The sequence below is a fragment of the Triticum aestivum genome, unplaced genomic scaffold, assembly GCF_018294505.1.
Source record: "Triticum aestivum cultivar Chinese Spring unplaced genomic scaffold, IWGSC CS RefSeq v2.1 scaffold116194, whole genome shotgun sequence".
Taxonomy (NCBI): domain Eukaryota; kingdom Viridiplantae; phylum Streptophyta; class Magnoliopsida; order Poales; family Poaceae; genus Triticum; species Triticum aestivum.
The window spans coordinates 80,161-84,578 of record NW_025228259.1 but is presented as its reverse complement, the minus strand read 5'-3'; the positions used below and the strand labels follow the sequence as shown (position 1 = coordinate 84,578).

At 51.4% G+C, this 4,418-nt stretch overlaps 9 non-coding genes and 1 pseudogene across 9 annotated transcripts; all 10 read right to left on the bottom strand.

Moving 5' to 3' along the window:
• Positions 1-56: 56 nt before the first annotated feature.
• On the bottom strand, positions 57-175 carry LOC123173736 (5S ribosomal RNA). Its single transcript, XR_006486475.1, has one exon. It is a non-coding gene; the product is annotated as a 5S ribosomal RNA (ribosomal RNA).
• A 297-nt stretch (positions 176-472) lies between these two features.
• LOC123173790 (uncharacterized) lies at positions 473-597 on the bottom strand (annotated as a pseudogene).
• A 297-nt stretch (positions 598-894) lies between these two features.
• LOC123173776 (5S ribosomal RNA) lies at positions 895-1,013 on the bottom strand. The gene has a single exon (XR_006486513.1). It is a non-coding gene; the product is annotated as a 5S ribosomal RNA (ribosomal RNA).
• A 297-nt stretch (positions 1,014-1,310) lies between these two features.
• LOC123173816 (5S ribosomal RNA) lies at positions 1,311-1,429 on the bottom strand. The gene has a single exon (XR_006486547.1). It is a non-coding gene; the product is annotated as a 5S ribosomal RNA (ribosomal RNA).
• Positions 1,430-1,726: 297 nt separating this feature from the next.
• Positions 1,727-1,845, bottom strand: LOC123173814 (5S ribosomal RNA). Its single transcript, XR_006486545.1, has one exon. It is a non-coding gene; the product is annotated as a 5S ribosomal RNA (ribosomal RNA).
• A 357-nt stretch (positions 1,846-2,202) lies between these two features.
• On the bottom strand, positions 2,203-2,321 carry LOC123173813 (5S ribosomal RNA). Its single transcript, XR_006486544.1, has one exon. It is a non-coding gene; the product is annotated as a 5S ribosomal RNA (ribosomal RNA).
• A 297-nt stretch (positions 2,322-2,618) lies between these two features.
• LOC123173701 (5S ribosomal RNA) lies at positions 2,619-2,737 on the bottom strand. The gene has a single exon (XR_006486438.1). It is a non-coding gene; the product is annotated as a 5S ribosomal RNA (ribosomal RNA).
• Positions 2,738-3,034: 297 nt separating this feature from the next.
• Positions 3,035-3,153, bottom strand: LOC123173709 (5S ribosomal RNA). Its single transcript, XR_006486447.1, has one exon. It is a non-coding gene; the product is annotated as a 5S ribosomal RNA (ribosomal RNA).
• Positions 3,154-3,450: 297 nt separating this feature from the next.
• LOC123173774 (5S ribosomal RNA) lies at positions 3,451-3,569 on the bottom strand. Its single transcript, XR_006486511.1, has one exon. It is a non-coding gene; the product is annotated as a 5S ribosomal RNA (ribosomal RNA).
• Positions 3,570-3,866: 297 nt separating this feature from the next.
• On the bottom strand, positions 3,867-3,985 carry LOC123173740 (5S ribosomal RNA). Its single transcript, XR_006486480.1, has one exon. It is a non-coding gene; the product is annotated as a 5S ribosomal RNA (ribosomal RNA).
• Between the last annotated feature and the right edge of the window lie 433 nt (positions 3,986-4,418).

The following is a 4,418-nucleotide window of genomic DNA, read 5'->3' as shown; positions in this document are numbered from 1 at the left end:
ATATATTACTTACACGTGCGTTTTGTTTTGCAAGCGGCGCGAAAAAAATTAAAAAGGGAATGCAACACGAGGACTTCCCAGGAGGTCACCCATCCTAGTACTACTCTCGCCCAAGCACGCTTAAGTTCGGAGTTCTGATGGGATCCGGTGCTTAAGTGCTGGTATGATCGCATCCGACATGTTACCCCGGTCTTCGTCCCTTATCCTTGCCACTCCCAGCTCCACTACAAAGACGATTGTACATTGCTTTGGCCGCTCCCTCTCAACTACGGAGACGAGTTTAACGCGGTTTCCACCCCTCCCTCTCAACCGCACCAGTGCACGCTTGCCGCGCCACAACGCCGACGCTGGACCCGTGAATCGTGAGCACCCAGCTATGACTTACCGCACTCGTGCAAAATAATAAAACACGGTAAATATATTACTTACACGTGCGTTTTGTTTTGCAAGCGGCGCGAAAAAAATTAAAACGGGAATGCAACACAAACACAAGGACTTCCCAGGAGGTCACCCATCCTAGTACTACTCTCGCCCAAGCACGCTTAACTTCAGAGTTCTGATGGGATCCGGTGCTTTAGTGCTGGTATGATCGCATCCGACATGTTACCCCGGTCTTCGTCCCTTATCCTTGCCCCTCCCAGCTCCACTACAAAGACGATTGTACATTGCTTTGGCCGCTCCCTCTCAACTACGGAGACGAGTTTAACGCGGTTTCCACCCCTCCCTCTCAACCGCACCAGTGCACGCTTGCCGCGCCACAACGCCGACGCTGGACCCGTGAATCGTGAGCACCCAGCTATGACTTACCGCACTCGTGCAAAATAATAAAACACGGTAAATATATTACTTACACGTGCGTTTTGTTTTGCAAGCGGCGCGAAAAAAATTAAAAAGGGAATGCAACACGAGGACTTCCCAGGAGGTCACCCATCCTAGTACTACTCTCGGCCAAGCACGCTTAACTTCGGAGTTCTGATGGTATCCGGTGCTTTAGTGCTGGTATGATCGCATCCGACATGTTACCCCGGTCTTTGTCCCTTATCCTTGCCCCTCCCAGCTCCACTACAAAGACGATTGTACATTGCTTTGGCCGCTCCCTCTCAACTACGGAGACGAGTTTAACGCGGTTTCCACCCCTCCCTCTCAACCGCACCAGTGCACGCTTGCCGCGCCACAATGCCGACGCTGGACCCGTGAATCGTGAGCACCCAGCTATGACTTACCGCACTCGTGCAAAATAATAAAACACGGTAAATATATTACTTACACGTGCGTTTTGTTTTGCAAGCGGCGCGAAAAAAATTAAAAAGGGAATGCAACACGAGGACTTCCCAGGAGGTCACCCATCCTAGTACTACTCTCGCCCAAGCACGCTTAACTTCGGAGTTCTGATGGGATCCGGTGCTTTAGTGCTGGTATGATCGCATCCGACATGTTACCCCGGTCTTCATCCCTTATCCTTGCCCCTCCCAGCTCCACTACAAAGACGATTGCACATTGCTTTGGCCGCTCCCTCTCAACTACGGAGACGAGTTTAACGCGGTTTCCACCCCTCCCTCTCAACCGCACCAGTGCACGCTTGCCGCGCCACAACGCCGACGCTGGACCCGTGAATCGTGAGCACCCAGCTATGATTTACCGCACTCGTGCAAAATAATAAAACACGGTAAATATATTACTTACACGTGCGTTTTGTTTTGCAAGCGGCGCGAAAAAAATTAAAAAGGGAATGCAACACGAGGACTTCCCAGGAGGTCACCCATCCTAGTACTACTCTCGCCCAAGCACGCTTAACTTCGGAGTTCTGATGGGATCCGGTGCTTTAGTGCTGGTATGATCGCATCCGACATGTTACCCCGGTCTTCGTCCCTTATCCTTGCCCCTCCCAGCTCCACTACAAAGACGATTGCACATTGCTTTGGCCGCTCCCTCTCAACTACGGAGACGAGTTTAACGCGGTTTCCACCCCTCCCTCTCAACCGCACCAGTGCACGCTTGCCGCGCCACAACGCCGACGCTGGACCCGTGAATCGTGAGCACCCAGCTATGACTTACCGCACTCGTGCAAAATAATAAAACATGGTAAATATATTACTTACACGTGCGTTTTGTTTCGCCACTCGTGCAAAATAATAAAACATGGTAAATATATTACTTACACGTGCGTTTTGTTTTGCAAGCGGCGCGAAAAAAATTAAAAAGGGAATGCAACACGAGGACTTCCCAGGAGGTCACCCATCCTAGTACTACTCTCGCCCAAGCACGCTTAACTTCGGAGTTCTGATGGGATCCGGTGCTTTAGTGCTGGTATGATCGCATCCGACATGTTACCCCGGTCTTCGTCCCTTATCCTTGCCCCTCCCAGCTCCACTACAAAGACGATTGCACATTGCTTTGGCCGCTCCCTCTCAACTACGGAGACGAGTTTAACGCGGTTTCCACCCCTCCCTCTCAACCGCACCAGTGCACGCTTGCCGCGCCACAACGCCGACGCTGGACCCGTGAATCGTGAGCACCCAGCTATGACTTACCGCACTCGTGCAAAATAATAAAACACGGTAAATATATTACTTACACGTGCGTTATGTTTTGCAAGCGGCGCGAAAAAAATTAAAAAGATAATGCAACACGAGGACTTCCCAGGAGGTCACCCATCCTAGTACTACTCTCGCCCAAGCACGCTTAACTTCGGAGTTCTGATGGGATCCGGTGCTTTAGTGCTGGTATGATCGCATCCGACATGTTATCCCGGTCTTCGTCCCTTATCCTTGCCCCTCCCAGCTCCACTACAAAGACGATTGCACATTGCTTTGGCCGCTCCCTCTCAACTACGGAGACGAGTTTAACGCGGTTTCCACCCCTCCCTCTCAACCGCACCAGTGCACGCTTGCCGCGCCACAACGCCGACGCTGGACCCGTGAATCGTGAGCACCCAGCTATGACTTACCGCACTCGTGCAAAATAATAAAACACGGTAAATATATTACTTACACGTGCGTTATGTTTTGCAAGCGGCGCGAAAAAAATTAAAAAGGGAATGCAACACGAGGACTTCCCAGGAGGTCACCCATCCTAGTACTACTCTCGCCCAAGCACGCTTAAGTTCGGAGTTCTGATGGGATCCGGTGCTTTAGTGCTGGTATGATCGCATTCGACATGTTACCCCGGTCTTCGTCCCTTATCCTTGCCCCTCCCAGCTCCACTACAAAGACGATTGCACATTGCTTTGGCCGCTCCCTCTCAACTACGGAGACGAGTTTAACGCGGTTTCCACCCCTCCCTCTCAACCGCACCAGTGCACGCTTGCCGCGCCACAACGCCGACGCTGGACCCGTGAATCGTGAGCACCCAGCTATGACTTACCGCACTCGTGCAAAATAATAAAACACGGTAAATATATTACTTACACGTGCGTTTTGTTTTGCAAGCGGCGCAAAAAAAATTAAAAAGGGAATGCAACACGAGGACTTCCCAAGAGGTCACCCATCCTAGTACTACTCTCCCCCAAGCACGCTTAACTTCGGAGTTCTGATGGGATCCGATGCTTTAGTGCTGGTATGATCGCATCCGACATGTTACCCCGGTCTTCGTCCCTTATCCTTGCCCCTCCCAGCTCCACTACAAAGACGATTGCACATTGCTTTGGCCGCTCCCTCTCAACTACGGAGACGAGTTTAACGCGGTTTCCACCCCACCCTCTCAACCGCACCAGTGCACGCTTGCCGCGCCACAACGCCGACGCTGGACCCGTGAATCGTGAGCACCCAGCTATGACTTACCGCACTCGTGCAAAATAATAAAACACGGTAAATATATTACTTACACGTGCGTTTTGTTTTGCAAGCGGCGCGAAAAAAATTAAAAAGGGAATGCCACACGAGGACTTCCCAGGAGGTCACCCATCCTAGTACTACTCTCGCCCAAGCACGCTTAACTTCGGAGTTCTGATGGGATCCGGTGCTTTAGTGCTAGTATGATCGCATCCAACATGTTACCCCGGTCTTCGTCCCTTATCCTTGCCCCTCCCAGCTCCACTACAAAGACGATTGTACATTGCTTTGGCCGCTCCCTCTCAACTACGGAGACGAGTTTAACGCGGTTTTCACCCCTCCCTCTCAACCGCACCAGTGCACGCTTGCCGCGCCACAACGCCGACGCTGGACCCGTGAATTGTGAGCACCCAGCTATGACTTACCGCACTCGTGCAAAATAATAAAACACGGTAAATATATTACTTACACGTGCGTTTTGTTTTGCAAGCGGCACGAAAAAAATTAAAAAGGGAATGCAACACGAGGACTTCCCAGGAGGTCACCCATCCTAGTACTACTCTCGCCGGAGTTCTGATGGGATCCGGTGCTTTAGTGCTGGTATGATCGCATCCGACATGTTACCCCGGTCTTCGTCCCTTATCCTTG